Genomic DNA, 26301 nt, shown 5'->3' with positions numbered 1-26301 from the left:
GACGGCTAGTCAAGACCTTATTTACACCTGGATCCCCTTGTGGTTTTGTGCTTCTGTAGCCTGATTTCTACATTTAACCATTTATCATGGGCCACAACTCAGACTCCAGAGTACAAAATAAATATTTGCTGAGTAAATCCTCAGAGCCGCTACCAAAAATGGGAAATGTTGGAGACAAAGAAGCAATCGCAGAAAATAAAGTAACTGCAGCTGTGGAAATAAAGAAACTGCACGATATTCCTCCTTTTCTCCCCATCATTCTTCCAGAGAGAGAGAAATTTTGTTTCTCTGTACTGAAGCTGAAAACCAATATACATTTGGCTTTGTCTGGTTTCAGAGAAATAATCTACACAGTGTTTTTCTTGTTTTCCTTTTCTTCAGAGAAACCCAGACACTTACTGCCATTGTTAAATATTCATTCTTGTAAGCATCTATGTGAAAATTTGCCAAAGCGTTGTGCTGCAAATATACCAGGTAGTCTATTGGCTCCTATCCCAGAAAACCTTCAGTGAAACAAGGTTAGTCAAATTGGCCTACAGACCAACCTAATGGGGGGAATTCTGGGAAACAGGCCACAGAAACTTCCTTATATACATAAGGAAGAAGTTAGAATGGGGCAATAGGGAACTAATGCCTCTGCTCTTCTCTTGATGTAACCGGTCTAAGACGGAGCCTTCCTGCAGTCTCTTACTTAACTCTGAGTGTGGCTAACAGAGAAGCAAGCCAGAGAGCCCTTTTAATTGTCAGATTTCCCATTTATTTCAGAAAATATAAGATCAATTTTCCATGCGATTCAATTGACTTACTGGGCTAATGCCCTTCGTGCCTTTTAATATATTCTTGTGCCTTTTTCTGTTACTCTTGATCTTCAAAACTGAAGTCTTCGTTTCACTTAGGGCTCTTTTGGGATGAAGAGCTGATCTACACTAGTGAGGAATGGACCTTTATTTTCCACATCCTAAGTTCTTCACCCTAACTGAGCTAACAGAAATCAAAATAGACAAAGGAATCAGGGAAGACACATTTCAAATACCCTATCCTATTGGTTGATATTTATCAGAAGAGGCTGTTAGATTTTCAAGTAAATACTGGTCTTGAAAGTGAATTCTATTTGAAAATATTCATAGGAAAATGTACTTTTGGTTTTTAGTGTTATCATCCACGTAAAAATTACAGTTGAGTACTTTTAGAACATTTTAACCAAACTGTCTTTGCCGGAAGTTTATAATCCTTTGCTTCCAAAAAGCACACTCGTTGTGTGAGTTCTTCTGGCATGATGATGTAGGATCAGGCAGTGATCTAGTAGCACAGCAGAAACAGAGCTTTCTGGATCCTGTGCACAGAGAGGAGCCAAGTGAAGCTTAACTTAGGTTGAAATATGCTGCAGTTACATTTGTTCCTGCTCTGTATGGTCAGCTCACTTCTGATCAGATGTGGAATCTTTGAGGAATTAAATCAGAATCAAACTTCCCACTAGAGAGCCTGTCCCAGTTAACATGGCATTGACCCTAAGGGATGCATTGCCTGAGCTTCCCCTTGGCAACCACAGAAGTTCCTCAAAGGCCATTTGCAGGATAATGTGAGCAAGTAAATAGAAAAGAAGCATGGCTTGCACAGTACTTAGTAATATAAATATGACAATTCCTGTTGCTATTTTTGACTATTGCAGAAGTACAGTGGGAATAAGGAAGCATGGAAAAAGCAATGGCTTAAGTGTGCTTAGTTTTGGGGTGAAGGTAGAGATAAGGGTTGGTGCAGATAAAAATAAATGATTCTGTTGCCATGGTTTCCTTCTTTATAAATTCTTCTCAACATGAATTGCTGTTGTTGTGTTTAATTTTAGACTCATGCAGATTTTTGACAAATAAAAATTCCTATACATTTGAGAAATGGTTTTTCAAAAGCTGTAGGAAAGGTTTTCGACAGTCTGGCTTAAACATTTCTGAGCAAAATAACCTTCAGGGTTCTGGCTTTAGACAACTACCAAAGGAAAATGAATAAAGAGAATTAGAAGTTGAAGAACCCTTAAGACTGGGTTAAGGTTAAGACTGTGTTTAACCTTCTGGTTAAAACATGAGTTCATATTATTGCAACACTTAAGGGCATGTTGAGTATTAAGGACTACCTCTCAGAACCATAGGAAGACAGGTCCCTCTGTTGAGATAGCTTTTTTGACAACCAGCTCATAAAGGATTATAGGTACAGAACATTAATTCAGATAAATATGCATTCATTAATATCAAAGTCCCTAATTGTGTTTCCAAAGTATGTGATATTACTTCAAATATGATTCGGTTTTCTTGAATAGGGAACCAGGAATCCTTGTAATTTATACCTGCTTTAAAATAGCTATGTTTCACTTTTTAAAAATTCATAATAGTTATTTCAGATTTGGAAAACATAAATAAAAATGAAGAGTTGACTTTCCCAAAGGAATTATTTTTTCCTTATGCACTTATTACAGGGTGGTTTAAATAGTTCAATTCCCTACCATATTTAAAATAAGAGCTTATTTTTTAGTTATAATATAAAGAGAATTAAAATGTTATAGTGAGAAATTTTAAATACTTAACAATGGAAAAAAAAAAACAAGAAGCTCATTAAGGTTATAAAAGAATTTTTTTAAAGATTTTATTTATTTTTTTGACTGACAGAGATCACAAGTAGGCAGAGAGGCAGGCAGCAAGAGAGGAGGAAGCAGACTCCCCACCGAGTAGAGAGCCCAGTGTGGGGCTCGATCCCAGGACCCTGGGATCACAACCTGAGCCAAAGGCAGACGCTTTAACGCACTGAGCCACCCAGATGCCCCTATAAAATTTTTTAACAATACTTTTAACACACTTGACCTAATTTACCTAATATGCAGCAAAGCAACAACTGTAGAATATGCATTCTTTTTCAAAGAAACAACAAGTGCTGTTGATTTTAGCCATTCTAATAAGTCGTGAGATAATATCTCATTGTAGTTTTGGTTTGCATTTCTCTGACGATGAGTGACGTTGAGCGTCTTTTGTGTCTGTTGACCATCTGTATGTCTTGTTTGGAGAAATGTCTATTCATGTCTTCTGCCCATTTTTTCATTGGATTTTTTGGGGTTCCTTTTTTGGTGTGAGTTGCATTAGTTATATATTTTGGATATTAATCTTTCATCAAATACATAATTTATAACTATCTTCTCCCATTCTGTAGGTTGTCTTTTGTTTCATTGATTGTTTCTTTCATTGTGCAGAAGCATTTTCTTTTGATATAGTCCCAAAGGTTTATTTTTGCTTTTGTTTCCCTTGCCTCAGGAGACATATGTAGACAAACATTGCTAGGGCCAGTGTCAGGGAGATCACTGCCTGTGCTCTCTTCAAAAATCTTTATGATTTCAGGCCTCATATTTAGGTCTTTGATCCATTTTGAACTGTGTATGTGTGTGTGTGTGTGTGTCTGTGGTATTAAAAAGCGGTCCAGTTTCATTCTTTTGCACGTAGCTGTCCAGTTTTGCCAACCCCATTTATTAAAGAGACTGGTTTTGGTTTTTTTTTCCCCCCAATTATATATTCTTTCCTACTGGTGTAGTCAATAGGAAAAATATTATGGAGGTTCCTCAAGGAGTTAAAAATAGAACTACCCCCAAAATGCAGAAACAGTAGTTCAAAAGGACTCATGCAACCCTGTGTTTATTGCCGCATTATTTATAATAGCCAGCTTATGGAAACAGCCCAAGTGTCCATTGATAGATGAATGGATAAAGAAAGTGGTGTGCATATATATATATATATATATATATATATATATATACATTCATATATATATAGAGAGAGAGAGAAATATATTACTGAGAAATATTAATCAGCAATCAAAAAGAATGAAATCTTGCCAATTGCAATGACGTGGATGCAGATAGAGAGTATAATGCTAAGTGAAATAAGTCAGTTAGAGAAAGACAAATACCATATGATTTACTCTATGTGGTATTTAAGAAACAAAACAAGCAAAGGAAAAAGAGAGAGAGAAACAAGAAAACGAAGAAAGGGATTCTTTTTTTTTTAAGATTTTATTTATTTATATGACAGAGATCACAAGTAGGCACAGCGGCAGGCAGAGAGCGGGGAGGAAGCAGGCTCCCTGCTGAGCAGAGAGCCGGATGTGGGGCTCAATCCCAGAACCCCGGGATCCTGACCTGAGCCAAAAGCAGAGGCTTTAACCCACTGAGCCACCCAGGCACCCCAAGAAACAGATTCTTTTTTTTTTTTTTTAAGATTTTTATTTATTTATTTGACAGACAGAGATCACAAGTAGGCAGAGAGGCAGGCAGAGAGAGAGGAGGAAGCAGGCTCCCTGCCGAGCAGAGAGCCCGATGTGGGGCTCGATCCCAGGACCCTGGGATCATGACCCGAGCCGAAAGCAGAGGCTTTAACCCACTGAGCCACCCAGGCACCCCAAGAAACAGATTCTTAAATAGAACAGATTGATGGTTATCAGAGGCGACATGGGTGAGAGGAGAGGTAAAATATGGGATGAGGCTTAAGGAGGGCACATGAAGTGATGAGAACTGGGTGATGTATAGCAGTGTTGAATCACTATATTGTACACCTGAAGCCAATATAACACTGTATGTTAACTATAATGGAATTAAAAGTTAATAAAAAATTACTAAATAAAAAGGTTGAGAAAAGTAGAAATCAGTAACAGTCAAATCACTATGAAACCACCTTATGTTTGGAAATTAAGTAATAGATCATAAAAAAAGAAACAGGAGCTTTTACAGCCTACGGGTGGGAGTCCAGATTGGTTCCATTATATTTGAGAACAGACAGGGTCTAATGAAACTAAAATTTACATGTCCATTGATACAGCAGTTCCACTCCTAAGAAAGTACTCAAGAGAAATGCGTACATATGTTCATCAAAACGCATGTTCAAAAATGTTTATGGCAACACGATTTGAAATAGCCCAACACTAGTTAGATCATTCCCCTCAAATGATCATCAAACCATTATAATGGATAATAGTGGCATATTTGTAATATGAATTCAGTATATTGTCATGTGAAGATGAATGAGCTGTTGATATCTGTAACAACTTGGATAATTATCAGTTTTGAGTAAATAATTCAAAAGTATACATCCCTTGTGATCTTGCCTGTATCAAGTTTTTCTATATAATTTGTGTTGATGGATATCAGGATAGTAGTTCCCTTTGGGGAAGAAGGAAATCGTGAATGACTATGAGAAGGGCAAAAGGGGGCCTTTGGGGTACAAGTAACATTTTATTTCTTGACCTGGGTTGTGATTAACCAATGTGTTCATTTTGTGAAAATTCATCAGGCTTTACTCAGAATTTACACAGCTTTCAGTATATATATTGTTAACTTGAAAACATGAGGCACATTATTTAAAATATCTTTAGTAATGGCAAATGATCCCTTCTTTGAGAATTTTACTCAATTTTTTGACAAAATCAAGGGTGATTTTTTTTTTGTAGTGTAAACATTTTATCTTAATTTCTTCAAATTTTTATTTAAATTCTAGTTAACATGCAGTGTAATATTGGTTTCAGGAGTAGAATTCAGTGATTCATCACTTATATACAGCATCCAGGGCTCAGCACAACAAAGGCCCTCCTTAATGCCTATCACCCATCTAGCCCATCCCCCACACACCTCCATCATCAACCCTCAGTTTGTTCTCTATGTTTAAGAGTCTCCTGTGGGGGTTTTTTTCCCCCTCACTCTCTTTTTTCTTCCCTCTCCCATCAAAGGTAATTTTGAAGCTGTTTAATGAATAATGAAACCAAGGAAGGGTAGTCTGACCAAAACGGAAATGCAATTATAATATAACGAGATTGATTCTTTTAAGAGACTGAGCAAATGAATGATCATAATATCATTTCAAAACACAACTTCCAAAAATTGTAATGAGTAGAAAACTGGTAGGAATAAGTGTAACGTAGGCAATTGTGCTATTTGTTCACATAGGTATGACTGCATGTACTTAATCTGGTTTTCCAAGACAGCTTCTCTTTTTGACCATTTCAACAATCTGGTGAAGGAAGGGCAACGATTTTGTGAGGGCAGGTGTATTCTCATCCCATCATCTTAAGTTTCTTCCTTCGCCTTCTTGGAGGAGAGGTGGAAGCAGAGGTAGGAGACCCCGAAGTCAATGAGGCAAGGCTACATATGCGGGATAGTGCTAGAGGCTGAACTCCGCTGGGTCTTCTTAGTTCTGCCCACTTCCCAGTCTTGTGCATTCTGAAGAGTAATAATAGTATCTGTATCTCTTTTTATCTTTGAGCTGTTTGCTTATCTACACTACTCTGTTGTGCAACATAGCATGTCAAGCTTCCAATCTTATATTAAACTAATACACAATTTTTAATATTTGTAGGGCAACAATTTTAATGTTAGAAGAACTAGCAATTTTGTATCTAGGTTTGTGCCATCCATGCACAATAAAGTTAATAAGAGCATTATAAAAATCAATATTTTCCTTGCACCATTGTTTCTGATGCCTTATAAAATCAAGCTTTTATTTCTTGGTGAATTTATCTGATGCCATTATTTTGTCATGGGGAATTGTGCAGGTATTACAAGTGCAGAGTTCCTCTTTTAAAGTTGCTAACACATTTACTAGTGCTTGGGTGATACCCCAAGCTACTTTTGTTGATTATTCTGTCCTCAGAGAATTAGCTTAGGGCATGGACCTGTAACTTGCTTCCCTGCACAATGCATTTTACGTAGCGGATGATCAGCGGTATTTGTAGGAATGAATGAGTGAATGAATGAATGCTGTGGGTCACTAATTAGAGGAGAGACTCAGAGCATCCCGCTGCTTCAGAATCTTACCTAGAATATGAGGTATTTTCTCTGCCTTTTCTAAAAACATAAGCAGTTATGGTAGGCAGTACCACTGTGCTCCTGATGCCGCGCGTTCAGATATATGCAGATGATTCTCATTTTTACTGGTAGTTCAAGGTTTGTAGTTTTGTGATGCTCTTCTTTTTTAGTGTGTAGAATCCACATGACCTGTGGAAGACAATAGCTAGTAGAGATCACTAGAGCCAAAATAAGCTTTTGTAGATATATTTCAGAAAATATTGTTATCTTGGATTTCTTATGATGGGTGGGGGAAGATAATCCTTATTCTTTATCTTTCTTGTGCTATGTTTACAATGATGAGTTTAAAAGAAAAATGGTAGCATATGTTTTTATATATTTATATGTCTAAACAATTTTTACGTAACTTAGAGACTTCTTTCTCCAGCACTTCATTTTTCCCCAAATTTAGCTTATCCATCCCCCCAGTAAAGAAATGGCCAACTCAAAGGATTGTGAAGGCAGTATTTACTGAGGTAAGAGCTATGGGCAGGGTTAACATGGAGCCGTCCTACGATGTGGAGAACCCACTTAACATACAACCCAGCAGTTGTACTCTTGGGCATTTTTCCGGTAAAAAAGACTTGTGGTCACACAGAAACCTGTATACGAATATATGAATGTATATGAAAGTGTATTCCTAGAGGGCAGAGCAAGGCAGAATAGAGAAACCTGCCCATCTCTGCCATATGCGGATACTTTCTTTTAGTATTTCCCAGAGCCAGATTTTTCTTTATTTCTCTGAAATTTTCACTACATTTTTTTTTCAGTTGTGTATGTATACTTCCGCTTGGCTAGGTCTGTGATCGGTATTTTTCTGTTCAACATAAACCTCTGTTTATAGTTTGTGTTCAGTAAACAAACACCATGTAAACTGCATACATTTTGTTTCTTAAGTTTTAATTAAAAGTATTTATCAATCCCTCATGATAAGCAAAGTATTGTGGTTAAGTCTTGCCAGAGATACGGTTAACAGTGAAGCGGGGTAGGGTTCCCTGACCTCAAAGTTATTCATAATCCTGTACAGAAGTTAGAAATAATTACCAAAAAATGCAGGCACGTGGAACAACTGCAAAGGAAGGAGCGCTGTGTCTTCAATCAGATTAAAATTCTAAATCGCAGTTTTGACTACAGACTCCACATATAACGCTAAATTTCCATCACAGTTGTGCAAATGTCTGCATTGCAATTGCAGTGAAAGAGGTGCTCCTTCCTGATCTTCCACGGAATGTAGTTAATAGAGTCTTGTACCAGCTTTGCGCTTCTGAGGCAATTTAGTTTTCTTCCACTTTCTATCCTTTTCTTAGGGACATGCAGGGTGGTGGCTCGGGCTGCGCAGTCCCCTTGTCCCTTTCACATGCTGCAGCGGTATCTGAGCTACATCAGCCCTTCACCCTTCATCCCTGACCAAGCCTTCTGCTATTTTTCTGCCTCTTCCCAACATTGGCAAAGAAACTCACTTAAAATTTGATTATTCCTGTCAGAAAAATAGAAAAGATTATGTATATCATCTATCAATTTTAGAAATGAAGGCCACATAGGACATCAGTGTGACATGAAAGCGTACCTTTCCATTGAAATTATGATTTTTTTGTGTAGCAGGAAGGATTCAACTGGGATTGTACTGAATGAAATAAACATAACCAACTTTGCAGTATTTCCATCTGTGAAAATGAAAACAGATCTGCATATCCTCTAAAATATTTATTTAGGCTTTTCCCCAAAAATGGTGTTTTCTTGCACTTGATTGTCGCCAGCGAATATAAAAAGTGAGAGCTTTTTCTAAAGGCTGGACCTAAACAAGAATTCCTATTAAGCAGCAAGAATCCAATAGTCATTGTTCTTTGTACTCAGTTGCCTTGCACAATGACTTTTAATTTGCCTGATTGCTGCTTTTAAAAAGAGGAAGAATCTGACTTACAATCAACATGATTTACTCAGTCTTACCAAAAACATTAATGAATAATAAAGTTTGGTTCCAATAATTTATACAGTATGAAGATGTCAAAAACAGTTCAAATTCTACTTGAAAATAGATTTACTTGACAACCCAGTCTAAGTAGTACATATATTTTGAGTCTATTCGTTTTTAATAAAAGATAGTAGATATTTTGATCACAGTGTCTCCGCAGAATAATACCACTATTCTGCATTTTAAAAGAATCTTTATCTTGAAAAAGTTTGCATATCTTCCATCTCATTTTATCCTAATCCAGAGGCAGTAGAAATCCGTCCTGCAGATGAAGAATTGAGACAGAGACAAATGATTTGTTGTCCAAAGTGACATCTGCACAAGGGGCTGGCTGTGTGTGAACTCAAGACCCTAACATCCAGCGCAGCTCACTCAGGGTGGTCACAGCGCTGAAGGAGGCAACACGCCATGAGTAACAGAAAAGCTCACGCCTGCCTCTGCTCTGGGCAGCTGGTGGTCACTACCAATCTAAAGAAGGCTGCCACAGGCTGGCTTTAAAATTAGAAAGTCAGGAAGTAGCTAGAAAGGGCTTGGGCTTGTTTTCTGGGGTAGGCGGAAGTAGCGAGGATTCCTCCTAGCAGTATACTAAATTTTTCATTCCAAAATGACAGCTTTCTAAAGGAAATAAATAACCCCTCCATGCTGCACGTTTCCAGAGAGCCCTGTGGGAAAGGAACTCCAGCCCAGGGCGGGATGCGGCGGACAGGACAGGCTAGGGCAGGGGGTCGAAAGGAAAGGGACAGTGAGAGACACAGAGCCTGATGGTAGATGAGGGACAGTGAGAGACACAGAGCCTGATGGTAGATGAGGGACAGTGAGAGAGACAGAGCCTGATGGTCGATGAGGGACAGTGAGAGACACAGAGCCTGATGGTCGATGGTGAGGACACAGGGCTGGGTAAGAAAAGAGTGCCGTTTAAAGAGGGGGATCTTAAAAAGATTGCGAGGAAAGCTAGAACAAAGCCCTTACATTAACACTCCTTGAAGATGAAGATACTGCAGCAAAAGCCTGTAAGCCTTCCAACGAGAAAGGTACGGTTTGTGATTAACTCGCAAACGAGGAAACATAGAAGGATTTACGTCCGCTAGCAAGCAGCATATCTGTAAACACGCGAGCTAAAATGTTTAATCACTTCTTCAATGTCCATTGTACCCAGTAGTTCCCTTTTTGTTACAAATCCCAAAGAGGTAACTTCAATCTGTTAGCCTTTGCCAAGCTGTGGGTGCTGGGTGGCCTCGGAAACAAAGCCGCAGCCACCTCATTTCAAGGAAGAGAAATGAAAAGTAACATCAAGTCCAATGTTTGTGGAGCTGGACAGCTTTGGAGAGGACTCAGTTGCCAGCTCCAGGCTCCTTTATCTCTTTCGTCTCAAATGAGGAAGAAAAACCTGTTCTCCCTGACTGCATTCCTTCTAAAAAAAATTCCTTTCTCATACCCAGATGGTGCCCTTTGAACTTAAAAGCTAGAGAACTTTGTTCCCCACTGTAAATCGTCCCCACGGCCATGTTGCTTTTCCATTTAGCTGCCAAGCTGGGGAGAATTGGCAGTTATACCGGACAATTAGCACTTTGAAATATTACACCACCGCATATGTAACAGGTTAGCACAGTGCCTGGACAGGAGAGCACGCCACAAATGTTAGTGCCTTCCTTCCCTCTGGGCGCTCTACGAGGCAAGGTCTGTTTGCACTTCCACCACTGAGATGCAGGGAAAGGAGAATGGGGAAGTTGGTGTCTGATGTCCTAACAGGGATAGATGCAGAAAAAAAAGAAAAATATCAGAGAATGTGACTGGACCCTTCTTTCAAAACTCAGTTTTAGATTTATGGGTCATTAAGCAAACCCTGAAAAAAATCAAAGGGAGGAAAAGGACAACAGGAAATGGAGATACTAATATTGAAACCCCTGAAAACAGTCAATCACGTTTATCTCTGGTTGTAAAACAATCCACACTCTAAAATCTCACAGCCCAAAGTATCATAGACACTAACCAAAGACCTGTTAGTGGACTCTTTATTAATCATTAGGGATGGTTATAATTTTTCCCTAGCATTTTATTTAATACAATTCAAAATGTTGCCACCTAGAAGAAATAAGTAAAAGCAGTACTGTTATTTATATAATCTGTGAAAATAAGCACTAACCCACTCCTCTGGTCCCTGAATAAAACCAGACATATGGTGGGTATTAAAAAGCGAATGTAGTCTATCGCAACTTCATAAATTTTCTTTTTTTTTTTTTCATGGAAACTCTCACTTAAAAAGAATTTCTCTGCTTCAGTCTTCTTTTAAGAAATGAATTCTCTAAAACACTGCACACCCCTTCAGAAGTCCTTAATCCAGAGTAAAATGACTTCGAAAAGTATTCAGATTAACTTGGGAGTAATATGGCAGTTTACTAAGAAGTTAGTTAGTGGACCTTTCCATAATGGTTTCCTGACCAAAGGAGACAATTACCTCTAGCTTTACCCTGAGCTAATAAGTCAGGAGAAATTTGAGCCAGTGTTTACAGAGGACATACATAATCCAGATTGTTATACTAAAAAAAAAAAAAAAAAAAAAAAAAAAAAAAAAAAAAAATTGCATTGGGCTTGATTGAGCTTTCAGTTTAATGAAAAGAAGACTAGACAGGAGTCAAAAGTTGTGTTAGTCTTAGTTCTGTGAATGTGGACAGTACCTCTCTGAATCTCACTTCCCTCATCTATAAAACAGATAAAAGAATCTATTGTGCCTGTCTCTATATGGGAAGATTTCACAGCTATCATCAGATAGGCATTATTATTCACAGTCACGTGGTATTCATTTAACAAACATATTTTGAGAGTTTCTCCTTCCAGAGGGATTTATTCCATGTGAATATTTATTATCATTAGGTGTAGCCAAAATCTCTGATGTTTCTGGAAAAAATAAGAAGGATTAAATCTCAGGTATTACAAAGCTCTCTTTATTCCTCTGACCTCGAAGCCCTTAGTTCTGGAAGTCCTGCCTATCCTCTCCATGCAGACTGCTTGATCTCACTTGGGGTAGGGAAAAAGATGCTTCTAAATTTAGTCTAAGTGGATTTAACATATGGCATCATACCTTCCCTGGGTCAAGAGGTCCAGTGTTTCTGGAAAACTAGAAAACAGATTTTGCTGGGCAGTAGAAATTGGAGAAGGCAGACCATTCAACTATTTGGAGAAAAACAGTGACTTGAAGATTTGTTTTTTTAAGCTAAATTTCTAAAAGAAAGCTATGCCCTAATGCTAAAAGGCATCTTGATTTAGGCCTTTGAGAGATTTCCCTGATGGCATCTAAGACATATTAAATTATTTGGCATCTGGTACCTGTGTCAAATGGACTCTGCTCCAAGAGAGCTAATCAGGCTTGGACCTGGCAAATTATCCTTATTGGATTTGAGGATAAAAATAAATAGAAGCACAAGGAGTGTTAGAATAGGGGTTTTATTTTCCAAAGCCAAAGGGTCAAAGTCAACAAAAAGGCAAACGAGAAAGGAATAAGGAAGAAAACAGTGAAACTGAATAAGACTTTTAAGTTAGGAATAATTTTTAATAGAGAATGTGGTTCAAACCTTACAAATTTCTTAATAACAAAGACGTATCCTTACTTTTAAGTGAGCGTGGTGGCCTTTGTAGTAGCAAATGACAGCGGTGTGTATTTCCGTGAATTTTAAATACCCAGGAGTAAGAGACGGGTATGATCTACCATATTTCCTTCTTGCTTAAGTAAGACATAAGGATTGAAAAAGACCCAGCACATGCTTTTATATCTGTCATGGGATATCCACAATTACTAGCATTCCTATAAGGGTTTTTTTTGTTGTTTTTTTTTTTCTGAGTTGAATCAGAGGTATAAAGGGAATCCGGAAAATAGCAGCTTTAGAGACTAGAGTAGTATAAAATCCAAAATAAAGGTGTATATTTGGGTCTGTGCAATGAAATGACTGCGGTAGGTGCCACTGTAAACTATGTGAATACTGCCATCTAATGCGTTGCTTAGAATCAGCAAGTGCATCAGAAATTATGCTGGAAAGCAGGGGAAACAGAAAATACCCACCTAATTAGAAATGCTGTTCTCAGGATTTTACTTTACATTAAATTGAATCCTGTATTTAAATAACTCATAGCTCATGTACTTTATTTTTCAGCACACTAAAAAGAGTACTGATTTTTCCAAAAACCAGCTAGCCCTATCTCTTCTCATTTCCAAAAAGTAGATTTTGTTGTTTATTTGTTTTACCAGTATTGTGTAGCAAAGAGTATTTAAATTAAGACATTTTCTATCTAAGGACTGTTTCTGTCTAAGGACTATTTTGTGGCTTGGAGAAAATAATCAAAACCTATCAATTTAAAAAATTAAAAAAGCTAGAAAAGAGCCAACAATGTGTCTTTCCTCAATGTGAGATGTGATTAAAATGTCAGATGTTATACTGGAAGCTATCAATCCTGTATCCACCATGGCCATTTACCTTGTTTCAAGACCACTTGGAAAAATTTTTTTTGAAAAACTGTTTACCATGAAGAAGGTAAAAGAAGCATCTCTCTCTCTCTCTCTCTCTCACACACACATATATATATACACACACACTAGCAAAACTATCATAACTCCTCGTCTTTGGATAAAGAATATTTGGGTATAAAGTAAAGGTGTATGAACTTCTTTTATTGACATTTTGTTGAATGGGTTTACTAAAACTTCAAATGGTTCTCACAAAATCGTTTATATACAATCTATAGGCAAGTAAATTGGAGGACTCCTGTATTCATTGGTTTTGCTGCCAGGAAATAGTTGATGGTTATCTGACTCCAACAGTTCCCACCCCGGAGAAACTGAAAATCAAATTTACAAAGAAAAGATGAGTAGGGGGCCATGGGCTAAAATAGAGACAATGTGGTAAATTTGGTAAGTTTGGGGAAAGTGGAGTGCTCTAAACTTCCCACCTCAGCTGGGGTCAGTCCTTTATGTTAGTGGAAGATGTGTGCGGGTCTAGGATTTAAAGGCAGGTGTTTACATCGACAGTGGTAGACTGTTTAGAAAATAATTGCATTTGTACATTTGTTAATTCACTCAGTTTGCTGAGCTGAGACCCGTGAGGGATGGAGAGATCAAGTGAGAGGATGTTCCAGTGTTTTAAAACTTAACACCAGTAAGAGAAAGAAGACAACTTCACAAATACATAATGTCTGACTGGCTTTGAAAAGGCTTTAGTAGTTCACAGAGTAGGTGCTCGGTAATTATTTATTTTGATGTTTGCATGTGTGGATAATCATTTGGATTAATAAATAAGTGAATTGTGAATCTGCTCCATAGAGGGGTTATGGAAGTTCAGAGAAAAGACGAGTTCTGTTAATTTGGGTAAGCTAAGGGACACCTGGCTGGTTCAGTCCTTAAGCATCTGCCTTGGGCTCAGGCCCAGGGTCGTGGAATGGAGCCTGCTTCTCCCTCTCTCAGTCCCCCTGCTTGTGCTTCCTCTCTCTCTCTCTCTGTGTGTGTGTGTGTGTGTCAAATAAATATTTAAATAAATAAACTTAAAAAAAATTGGGGTGAACTAAGAAATGAAGAAAAGATACGGGGGGTTAAGAAAAAAAAAATAGCATCATTATGCTTAATAGCCAGAGGAACCCAAAGGTCCATCAACAGGTAAATGGATAAATAAGACGTAGCCCATCTATATAATAGAATATTAATTGGACATGAAAAGAAACCAAGGAGTAATACATGCTGTCACACCGATGAAACTCCAAACCATTGTGCTAAGTGAGAGAAACTAGATGTAAAAGGTCACTTACTCTATGATTCCATGTATATGAAATGTCTAAATCCGTAGAGACGAGAAACAGATCGATGGTTGCCAGCGGCTAGGAGGAGTGGGGGTTATGAAGTAACTGCTTAATTGGTATGGAGTTTCCTTTTGGAGTAATAAAAATGTTGTGGAACTAAAGGAGAGGCACATGCACACCATCGTGAGTGTACCAGATGCCGCCACATTGTTCACTTTAAAATCATTAATCTTCTGTCCTGTGAATTTCACCTCAGTGAAAAATGTATTAGGAAGAGGGCAAGATAAGGAAAATGTCAAGTAAGTCAGATCATTTTATTCACTGCCATTAGGATGGGCATGTGGGGAAGAGAGACATGATCACATCTGGGCCCGAAGTCTGAAGTAGCTACAGCGTGTACTAGAGATTGGATGAAGTAACAGGAGGAATCCATAAAATTCCAGACTATGCTGGCGGCCACAACAATGCCAGACTAGATGTCAGATATTGAGGAAGTGGTACCGTATCTTCAAACCAATTTGTCTGATCCATGGACAGTGGACTATAATTTGCAAAAAAATTGTTCCAGTTATTTTTTTTTGTAATTGAATGCTGTTGCCTAAATCGACTAAGAATACAAGTGGCATAGCCCTCACTGAGAAGCAGCATAAAAGGTTATTGGATTCATTCACGTGCACAAGTTCTCGAAAAAGCAGTCATGACTGTAGGCACATTTTAGTATACGTCTCTGAAAGTTTCATGTATTTATACCCAATTTCTTTTCGAGAAGAACAAAAGCATTCCCTTAGCAAATATTTACTGAGTATTCACGGTGTATAGATGCAGACTTCATAAAGGTAAACAAGTTGAGTTTATAATCTAGTGAACCATAAGACAACAGGGAATAATAATGTAATTAAAGGGTCAAGATGAGGGTAAGTTCAGTCAAAACCAGATAGGGGAGAAGTCACCTAAAATGTATGGGGATGATGGCCCGTGGGGTTGGGGTGGAGATGGGAGTGTGAATGATGTTGGACTTGAGAAATGCATCCTCAGAAAAAGTCAGGGAACAAGAAGTCAGAGGGACAAGACCTACTGAGAAGGGCAGGGTTGTGAGAAGAAACACCTGCGTTTGTTTTCAAGACACCTGAAAAATAGTGAGAGGAATGTTTCTACATCTGTGAGCTTGCTACCAAGGGGGAAGGAAATGACTGTTTTTATTGCTTTTACCTGAAAACCAACAGGTTTTGTCCTACAAGTGACAGAAGTTATATTTATGTCAACTAGAAAAATGGTCCTCCATTTTCAGGCCTCACAGCTGTCTACTCTTGGGCTCTCAGCAGGGGTGCTGAGCTGGACACCAGGTTGGGGAGCCCTCACCTCTAACCATCCCATACAAAGTCTTCCCTGCAAGGGGATATTATTCAGCCATTAAAAAGTGGGGGGTGAGGAGATCCTCTGCCATTTGCAACATCCTGGATGAACCTGGAGGACATTGTACCAAGTGAACTAAGCCGGGGCAGAAAGACAAATACCATAGGATCTCACTTATACAGGGAATGTAACAATGTCAGAACCAGAGAGTAGCCCAGTGGTTACCAGAGACTGGGCCTGGAGGAAATGAGGAAATGTTAGTCACAGCATACGGACTTTCAGCTATAAGGGGATTAAGTTCTGGGGATCTAATGTACAGCATAGTGACTGTAGTTAATACTGGGATTTATAACTGAAATTGCTAAGAAAGTAGATCTTAAATGTTTCTACCACGCAAACAAAACATGGTAACTGTGTGAGATGATGGATGTGTTCCCTTGATCATAGTCATCTCACAGTGTCTGTGTAAGTTCAGTCATCCCACAAATAGATACAACATTCACTTGTCAGATGTATTTCAATAAAGCTGAGATTTTTTTTTTTTAAGTCCTAATCCATTCTCTGATTCACATTTGCTTCCCGTATTGTTTAATAATGTTGAATGTACAAAAGGATTTTTATCTGGTCCATTTTGATGGTTGTATCCAATTAGATTTCTATCTTTTCACTATATTGACTTGCTTTTAATGTTCTAATTAATGAGAACTGTTTTTGTGTGTTTCTTATATTTTACATTTAAATGAGGAATGAGGAGCAAAATGTTGTTGAATATGATGAACAGCTTTCAGTTCATACAAATTAATCATTTTATGTGTAAGGGTTTTTTTTGTTGTTTTTTTTTTTTTTTTTTTTCACCAAGCCTCCTTAGCATGGCAATATATTAGGGGGGAAAGGTTAGGTTGAAAATTTCTAAATGCCTTCTTTTAGAAAGATACCTCTAAGTGACTCCTTCTGGGAAAGTTTATCCAAACCTCTGACATCTTTTTCATTCAGTCTCTAAAACCTCACTCTGCCATTGGCTATGGCCATGGTATTTATGGTGTTAACTCTTGTTTATTTACTTCCTGACTTATGTGCAATTGAAGCTAGGTATTAGCACAGTCCCCTTCATATGCTGTAAATGTGGATTGTGGATGGTTTATTTGCTGTCATTTTTTTTATGTATGGTTTTTCAGAGAAGATGTAGGGAGATCTGGATTTAAATAGCCACCATTCGCCTATAGAAAACTGCATGTTCTTAAAAACATGATAAAATTCTGCATTCTAAGTTTTACCCCTGAACTGAGTGAGGAATACTTTATTCTGAATTACTTTATAAACTTACAGTATTCAAACATAGCAACTTTAAACCAAAATATTTATTCCAAAACTACTGTGAGCTACCTGTTGCTGACTTTTTGGGATACACAATTACTACAGCAATAGCTGTTTATAATTGAGATCAGTTGCAACATAATGTAATGAGTAGGCTTAGAATTAAATAGCCATTCCTAGTTCCCAAGTAGAAAATGTATTTATAGAAACCTCCTAAAGGTGAGAATTATCTCAACCAAGACAGAAGCTGCAAATCATATATTATTCCAAGTGCTTTAAAAAGTAATTCTTAATTTGGTTGGGTTTTTTTTTTTTTTCAGTTCTTTTTCCTTCTCCCCCACCCCCACCTTTCTCTTCAATTTCCTTTATTCTAAATATCTATCCTAATTCTCCAAGAGACCCTTAAATCTCTTCCCTCCCAACCATTATATCTCTTTAGTCAGATATTAGAAATCCCAGTTGGGGAATTGTTCATTTCCATGGGGTTTAATGACATTTTTTTTTAATTTGGAAGTTGTTCTCACTTATAAAGAGATGAAGAAGATCTGTTATATTAGGAATGAATGGCTGCAGTCTTGTAAGCCATATATATGGAAGCATTAACGTGAATGTAAAATACCAGATTACAGCCTCTCCATCCATCATCTATAAGGAAATAGTTTCTGTTTCACAAACACACCCACTAAGAAATTTATGTTCCAAAAATACTTAGTTACATTTCTGTGAAATGTTTGAATATTCTGTTGTATTTCCTACTTTTGACTAACGCTCTTAGAGAAAAATACCTTGAGCCTGCCTACTTCATTTTAGATAGTGCTAAACAGAGTTAATGCCACTTAGCTACTCACAGAAGATCTATGCTTACTGAGGAGTCCTAGACCCAGCCACATGTCAGCATTACAAAAGACAGGGAGTTCCCTGTCTAGGAGAAGCTCCGGTTCTTCTTTCTGCTTTTATTCATCAGGCCGATCCCGCTCTTTGCCATTGCTGATCTGGTGTCTCGATTTCTGCTTCCTCAGTTGCCCAACTTCTTCCTCAAATGTTGACGATATACTAACAGTTACAACCCAAATGCTTCCAAGCCTGCTTCTCCTTCAGAATTATTTTCCCTCTGGTCTATTTGGGGAAAGTGAAGCTGTTTCACATCAATTACTGAGTCATTTCCCCTTGGCACCTGTTTCCTTACCGTATCTGAGACCTCTACTCTCTCAGTTGGCCTTACCCACCCATTCACACCCAGAAAGTCCTTAAATCAAGGGAACATGTGCTGTTCTGTACTGGAGGTTTTGAACAAACCACTTAAAATTAAACATTCCACCCTTCAAGTCCATCAGTGATCCCCCTTTCTAGAGAAAGTTTACCCTTCGACTCGGGCAACCTTCTACCATATTACCAGGCCTCATCTGTTTCTCACTTCTGGCAGCTTCCACCGTTCGATTTCTCTTCATTTTATTTGCAGACAGTCTTCTGTTTAGCTGTCTCCTTCCAAATCATAGAAACATTAGATCTCGAGGTCAGACTGTTAAATATTTTCTTAAACAAAAGTCTCCAGAGAAAAATTATGTCACTTTCTTAGGGGCAAAAGCAGTTATGTTATTTGTAACTTTAACTAGCGTATGTTTTCCTCTCTGTTACTTTGTTTTATTCAAAAACAGCTAATGCAGTCCTTCATGTCAGGGTCATAATAACCAAAGATAGTCCGTGAATACCGGCAAGCTTTAGAAGTGCTGTTGCAAGAAAAAAGATTTATAATAACCTAACTCGAGGTCATAGAAGATACAACAGTGATGAAAGAATTAAGATACTCATTTTCTATTTTGATATAAGCCAGTTCAGAGATGGGGGGTTAAAAAAAAAAAAAAAAAAAAAAGCTTCTCTTTTCCTATTTCCAAGCTGGAGCAATGCAGAAACTTTACACTGACTGTGACTAAGTCATTAATTGAACAGTACGCTAAATAAATTAAATAAGCAAGTGCCTTGTAAAAGTACAAGGCAATCATGGTTATGATTAGGGAAGCTGAGGTGCGGAACACCCAGAGAGAAATCTGACGGAAGTATTAAAGACTCCATATGTGGCCCACCTGGCGGGGAAAGAAATCTGGAGAAGCAGTCAAGTGAATAAATCAGAAAAGTAGATCAAAAAGAAAGTCTGTGAGATCAATGTAAGTGAATTAGAAGAAAAGAATAAAAAATGTTTTCTATAATATGACCAAAATCCTGAATGACCTAGAATGTAAGATAACAACATCTAAGGAGAAACAGCCAAATGGACCCAAGAGTCTATTTCCTGGATGTAATTAGTCTTTTGATAAGTTGTGCTAAAGTATAGCCGTCAATCTTAATATGGGTCCTTGGTAGCAAGCAAGAGAAATCAACTCAAATTTAACCAAGAAAAAAAAAAGAAAAGAAAAACAAAAAAGAAAGAAAAGGAAGAAGAAGGAAAGAAAGAAATTACTGATGGATAGCCAGCATTTCAAAGACTTAAGTGGAGGCTGCTTCATTGGAAGAAGGAGGCAGCTGGAGAATGAATCTTAGGAATGGACAGCAGCTCAGAAAGGGAAAGTAACCCAAGTCCCACCAAGGAAGACTCTGATGAGCTATTCCCTTGTTAACAGCAATCCCAATAGGCGTCCAAGATGAACTTCTCTAATGCTTCCACTGCTACTGTGGAAAATTTCTCACCAGTTGCTTTTCCCCTTAAGTTTCAACAGTTCAAAAACCCAGGCACAAGCATTTATTTACTGACGGGGCCTCTGTCACATGATGACTTCTAGGGAGAGGGAGAGAGAGTAATTTACCAGGTCTCTTAGCACAGCTCACAGACTTAGGCAGGAGTGGTTTTCTTCAAAAACAGAAGCTTCTTCTCCAACCTCCCACCAAATCAGACACACCAAATGGCCTCCACAAATACTGACAGTGCTATCGATTTTAATTTAATTGAATTAATAAATGGTAATAGCTAGAATTCAGTTTTCCTGATTGATCTTTCCCTCACCAAAAAAAAAAAAAATAGAAAAAAAGAAAGAAGTGGGGAGATGGGAGCCCCAGAGGCAGTGGAGGAAGGGGGCAGTCATGTTCGAGGCAAAACATGATGGCTCTTAAATCCAGGATTTAAGTCCCATTATAACATTTACTATCTTTGAACTTGGGTAAACTTGTAACATACAGCTTCGTATTGGTGGTAGTTAAAATGGAAATGAGAATGCTATTCATCTCATCAAGTTTCTCTGAGGATGAAATTGTGAAATGCATACTTGTTGCTGACTGCATTGCCCAAGGGGAGAACAAGTGCTCATAAAATGCAAGCAACCCCTCCCGCTTAGACCGTGGAGCTCCGCAGCCCTCCCCACACAGTGGGGCAACGTCTGCATTGCAGGCACAGCCATTCTCAACAAATTCTTGATATTTCGATTTCTCTTTCTCCTAATGCTGAGGAGAACCCTGATGTAAGCCTTCTGCAGCCAGTGCTTTTGACTGCTTTTCTGAGTGGTCTCATCATCTCCCTTTATCATGAGCCTCCATCTCAGGCTGCTAACCTGTAAAAAAAGGAATTCTGTGTTTTTCTGTATTCTTGAGTTCCATATTGGGTTGAAAAAGAAAAGTACCTCCAGAGCCCTTTATAGGACAAGAGCCTCCTTGCCACAAATCTTTAGTTCTCCTGTGGCTGGATTTCACAGCCATGAACATGAGCTTAAAAGCCTGATGATCTTGACTTTCATTCAAGCTCTATCACTCATAAGGTGTGTGATCTTAGGCAAGTTACTTACCTTCCCTGGGCCTCATTGGCATTACCTGTTTAATGAGGGGGTGATGAATATGCACATAAAAATGCTTTTGATTATTACCTTGGTGACTATTCTTAAACTGTGAGTAGGTAGAAGCTTCTAGCAGGACACTGTAATAAAAAAGGCTCTACCCCTGGCCCTGATTTTCTCAGAAGTTGCAGAAAGAAAGTAAGGGAATATATAACAGAGACTCTTTAAGAAACTAAGATTAAGATCACTCTATTTAGGTACTTTATAAAATCATCGTAAGACCGATGGGGAGAGAGCTTTCCTCCAGTCATGTCAACCAGGACTCTCTGGGTCATAATGGAAGGTGCAACCACAAGGCGGCAGTAAACAGGGCATTACTGTATTGAATCTCACAGCAGGATTGTGATTCCATCACAGGATAGCAGAATCTCAGTCTCTGCGTAAACTATTCTATCCAAGTAGCTGGTCCCAACCCTGTGGTTGATGGTGGAATGATTTGCAAAGTATTTCAAAAACACTAGTCTCCAAACCTCATCCCCAAAAGTCTAACGTGTAACTGGATGAAAGGGGGAGAGAGATCATTTAAAATATAATTTTGTTTCAGAAAGAAAGGAGGAGAGAAAGGAATCACTGTCCTGGGAAGTTACTGTTCAAAGACATTCAAGTCATTCCTCTGCTTCCTAGAAGTGCCCTGAAATCTGTGCAGGAAAAATGAAACTCCTAGGTAAGTTCTTGTTAGTTCTGGTGTTCATGTATTGAATAGTTCAAGACCTTTACAATGAAGAAACTTTTCCTAGAGTTTAATCTAAAGCCCTCCTGTTGAAAGCTAAGCTCTGTTCTAGTGTTCAGCTCAAAGGAAACAAGAACTGCTCACAAGACTCAAATTTTACCCTTTTCTATCCTTGAAGTGTCACCTCAGTTTACGTAAGTGAGTTTCTTTTGTGCTTCATGCAACAGATTTGCCATTTCTACTGATGTTTATTGTGAATGAGCTCACAAGCCACTCAGGGCAGTACCTTCTTGTTTCCTAAGCCAAATTTTGTTGTCGGAGCAAGCTTCCCTGTCCCGAGGGCCATTATGGGAATGGAATGGCAGCCCCTAACATTTGGCCTCCACTCAGAGCAACCATTACACTGGCTTGGGGCCACAGGAACCTGGTAGTAGCCTGACTTCATCACACCTTTCTGCCAATCTTGGGAAATGAAAAATGAGTGTTTGGCAATCTTCAGTCTGACTCAGTATACATTTAAGCCAGGGTATAAAACATAATAGTCACTGTTACTGAGCATCTAGTATATGCCAAAGATGTTGTAACAATTACAGGAGAAATTTATGGGCAGAGCACACTGTCGGGAACATAGTAACCTCAATAAATGGTGACTCGTAGAGGCATTATTGCTGATCCCAAAAGTGGCCGTGAAAGGGTGATGTGATTATTCTCTTTTTACAAGGATGAAATCAAGGTTCAGAAAGGTTCCATGACTTGCCCAAGGTTACACTGTGCATAAATGGAAGAGCAGCCATTTAAACACAGGGCGATGTTTTAACAGTAGAGCCTTGCCCAGGATTGAGAGGGCCGAATATTTGCAATGGTTTGTGGTAGTTTCCCATGATTAGAAGGAGGCTGATGGAAATTACAATAAATTACTTCCATTTATTTTGCATAGGATCACAAACCACTTTATTTTTTTTCAAAGATTTTATTTATTTATTTGAAAGACAGTAGTAGGCAAGTAGGCAGAGAGGCAGGCAAAGAGAGAGAGAGGAGGAAGCAGGCTCCCTGCTGAGCAAAGAGCCCGATGTGGGGCTCGATCCCAGGACTCTGGGATCATGACCTGAGCTGAAGGTAGAGGTTTTAACCCACTGAGCCACCCAGGCACCCCCACAAACCACTTTAAATCAATATTCCAGTAGACTACTGGTTCTGTGTTGTGTGTGTATGTGTGCAGACATATACATGGGCATGTGTATGCAGACAGATGTGATTTATTGGTTTAGTCGTAATAGTAGAGAGAGGCAAGTGATGAACTGAATTACAGCAATAACACAAACTGATCACATTCAAAGAGATTAATCAATATCATTCATTTCAGTTCTCTAAGTAGTTATTATCAAGGGTATATTATGTGCTTGATAGTTAAGTGCTAAGATCCTTAGCAAATATGAAAGAAGAATATGGCAGAATCCCAGCATTCAGATTTGGTGTAGTTAAAACTCACTGTGAAATAGAGAATCAAAGAATATAAGGATCAGTTCATTAAAGTGTTAAACTAAACATAAAAGCAAGTACCAAAATACATAATAAATTCCTTCAGGATGAATTGAGGGCCAGGGAAGAGTTGGGTCATTATCCGGGAAGGCTCCAGGAGGGAAGAGGAGCAGGACATGAGCGCTGAGGACGTGAAGCTAAATAGAGAAAAGAGAGTGAATGTCTTTTCCGTTCGATACCCGTCTCTTGGGAATCAGCCTGAGCAAAGCACTGAAATCAGGAATTCATTTAATTATTCATTCACTAACTGAGTAAACCCAATATGTGTCCGATATCTGGTAGGAAAAGAAATCAGCATGATGTGTACAGGGAAGAAGGAAGAAGCTTATTACTTAATGGAACAGAGTTTGAGGGCGTTGTCAGGAAATAGAATGGGAGGAAATTCTGGATGCCGTGAGAGAGAGAAATGGAATGCCCTGTGGGGACTGTTGTAAACTCTTGAAGAAAAGAAAGGAAGGTACAGTGAAAATGGCGTTAGAGAACAATTCACTTGGGGACCCATGCTCTGATTCCTTGGTGCCAACGAAGGAGACATACGTATGCACCCATGCCCACACCCATACATTCATATATATTCAGAGAGACACAGAGACAGGTTGTTTGCTTACTTACAAAACCCCTAAGGCCAGGATAAGTCTTCAAGAAAAATAATACTGAATGTGACAATGGATACAGTCAAAGGCAGAAACAAATCAGTAACACTCAACTCTGGTTTCCAGTTGAGATGTAGATGGCCCTGGTCTAGCCCCGTCTGGAGAACATATTCTAACCTCATCATTCATAACTAGGTATGATTTTTCCATTAGCAGCAAACAGAGATGATCAAGAAGTGTTTTGTCCACACACAGCAATCCATGTGGTTAGTTATAGAGGAGACTTTAGGCCCCAGAGACATAAGGCATTGGGATGTGAAAGCAAAATCCTTTTGATGAAACAAAAGAATTTCAGAGAGTTTCGTGTGCTTCACAGCTACTAAAAAGGCACAGAGACAAATCTTATTTTTCCTGCTGTCAAACCTAAAGTCTCATTCTTTAAGGAATCCATGGCACCCCACTTAATTAGAATAAATCTGCCCTAAATTGTAATTGATTTCATTAAATGACTATATATATATATATAGTGGGGGGAGATGTGAAAATTGACAAAGAATGGTTTTAATTTTAGAATACCAAGAAGAATGTCACACAGCAGCAAACATAATTTCACTAAAGCTGCATGAAAACATTACATACCTAAATAGATATAAATCTTTGCTTGTAAAAATAAAAGTAAATGCAGGACTCCTAATGAATAAAAATGAAGTTTAAATCTATATTCAGTATTGGTTTGGCTGCTAACAGTTTTGGTCTAAACCTTAGTTAATGACCTTCTCAGTCAGCTCCAAATGGTATAGGTTTGCTCTTCCTATTTTGGCTTTACCAAATATGAAAGCAGCCATCCCAACCACCAGTAACTTAAACAAAAGGAGATGTATTCGTCTGAACTTCACCATGCCTTGGGGTAAACTGGGAGCTTCTGTGGACAGAAGCTTGAAAGAAACTTCACAAGGTAGTTGATGCCCCTGAGATCACTGCCTTTTCCTGCCGCTGCACAAGGATCAGTAGGATCCACAGCAGACAGGGGATTTCAGCCAAGAAATAGAGCTCAGAAATGCTAGACAAATCCCTTGTGGTCAATGCAATGCCTCCAATGGTTTAACTACTTCAGTTTGACAGTTTCTGAGAAATAGAAGCTATCACTTTAAATAACCGTTGTCCAATTTTACTGGTCATCCCAAGCTTCTTATGCAGTTGCTTCTCCAATTGTTCATACAAGAAAGGATCAGAAAAGTCAGCTGTGGATTGGAGAAGTAAGGGATTGGCTTTGGCTCTTTGCAATGTTGGTAGGAATCATGGGAAGCAGGGAGCTTAAATTATCATACAGTAGAATGCTTTAGAGCAAGGCTATACCCTTATGCTGGTTCTTATGCTCCTTATGCTGGTTCTAGTGTGGACATGTTGGCTAGTATCTCTTCATTCTGAAATACACAGCATCCCTGTCCTTTCAGAGGCAGAAAGGGTGTGCCAACCTAGCCATGTATGATGAGGGATGCCCAATTTGTCTGCTTATTTGCTTCGGTGTGTTAATGGATTGGACTTAATCTGATGGAACAAATAACACTAAATCTACAAAGGAAAAGATACACATCAAGTGTCTTGCACCAAGTCATTTTACCTGGATCACACTAATTACTATGTCATTTTACCTGGATCACACACTTACTAGTACTTAGTAAGTTTTACATTCCATTGTCCTCAGTTAAAGGGGGTTTGGGCTAAAGGTGAGGCTCTCAGTTCTCTCTACCGAGAAAACAGTTGGACAAGAAGTAGAAGACATATAATACACAGCCCTAAACTGGGCTGTATCTGGAATAATAAGGAAAAATATAACCTAAATTTAAGGGATTTTTTTTCCCCTAATTGAAGAAAATCAAATAGATCTATGCAAAATGCAAACCAAATGCAACAGCAAGATCACCAATGGACTCCACTTCCCTCTATTCAAGTCATGGTGTATTTACAAAATATAGTTTGTGCTACAAGACAATACATACACTCCTAAAACATGAAACTCACATCCTGTAAATCATACATGAAAAATAACTAGAGATTATGCCAAAAAATGGGATTATGGGCAGTCCACTCAAAATCTATGCGATTCATAACAAGAATGCTAACAAAAGAAAAACAATTTTGCTAAAAATGCTAGTTCAGTTAAAAAGACATTGACATTCCTAATAAAGAAAAAAATACTATGTGAAATAGATTGATGGAAGAGATGTGAGAAGGAGTTGAGGCTGCTGCGTTGTAGAAACAAGATCAAAATGTACAAATGTTGGGGAAAATTGCAAAATAGTAACCTCTAGGACCAAACATGTGGCCATGCTGAGTCCTGAGGAAGAATATAGGGTAATAAACTTCATGTATAGGACTTTATTCTCTAAAGCAGCTGTATTCAT

At 38.4% G+C, this 26301-nt stretch overlaps 1 long non-coding RNA gene across 1 annotated transcript in view; it reads right to left on the bottom strand.

Moving 5' to 3' along the window:
* Nucleotides 1-5678: 5678 nt before the first annotated feature.
* LOC106005242 overlaps nucleotides 5679-26301 on the bottom strand; it is a 43339-nt gene continuing 22716 nt past the window's right edge. Inside the window, exons 2-3 of the long non-coding RNA XR_001178472.2 lie at nucleotides 6833-7012; nucleotides 5679-6238 (exon numbers count right to left, since the gene is read on the bottom strand). This is a non-coding gene — a long non-coding RNA (uncharacterized LOC106005242). The remainder of the gene's footprint in view (nucleotides 6239-6832; nucleotides 7013-26301) is intronic.

Source organism: Mustela putorius, unplaced genomic scaffold, assembly GCF_011764305.1.
Source record: "Mustela putorius furo isolate JIRA1106 unplaced genomic scaffold, ASM1176430v1.1 tig00003974_pilon_pilon_pilon, whole genome shotgun sequence".
Classification (NCBI taxonomy): domain Eukaryota; kingdom Metazoa; phylum Chordata; class Mammalia; order Carnivora; family Mustelidae; genus Mustela; species Mustela putorius.
The sequence above is the reverse complement of the archived record's forward strand: the minus strand, read 5'-3'. Positions and strand labels throughout refer to the sequence as shown.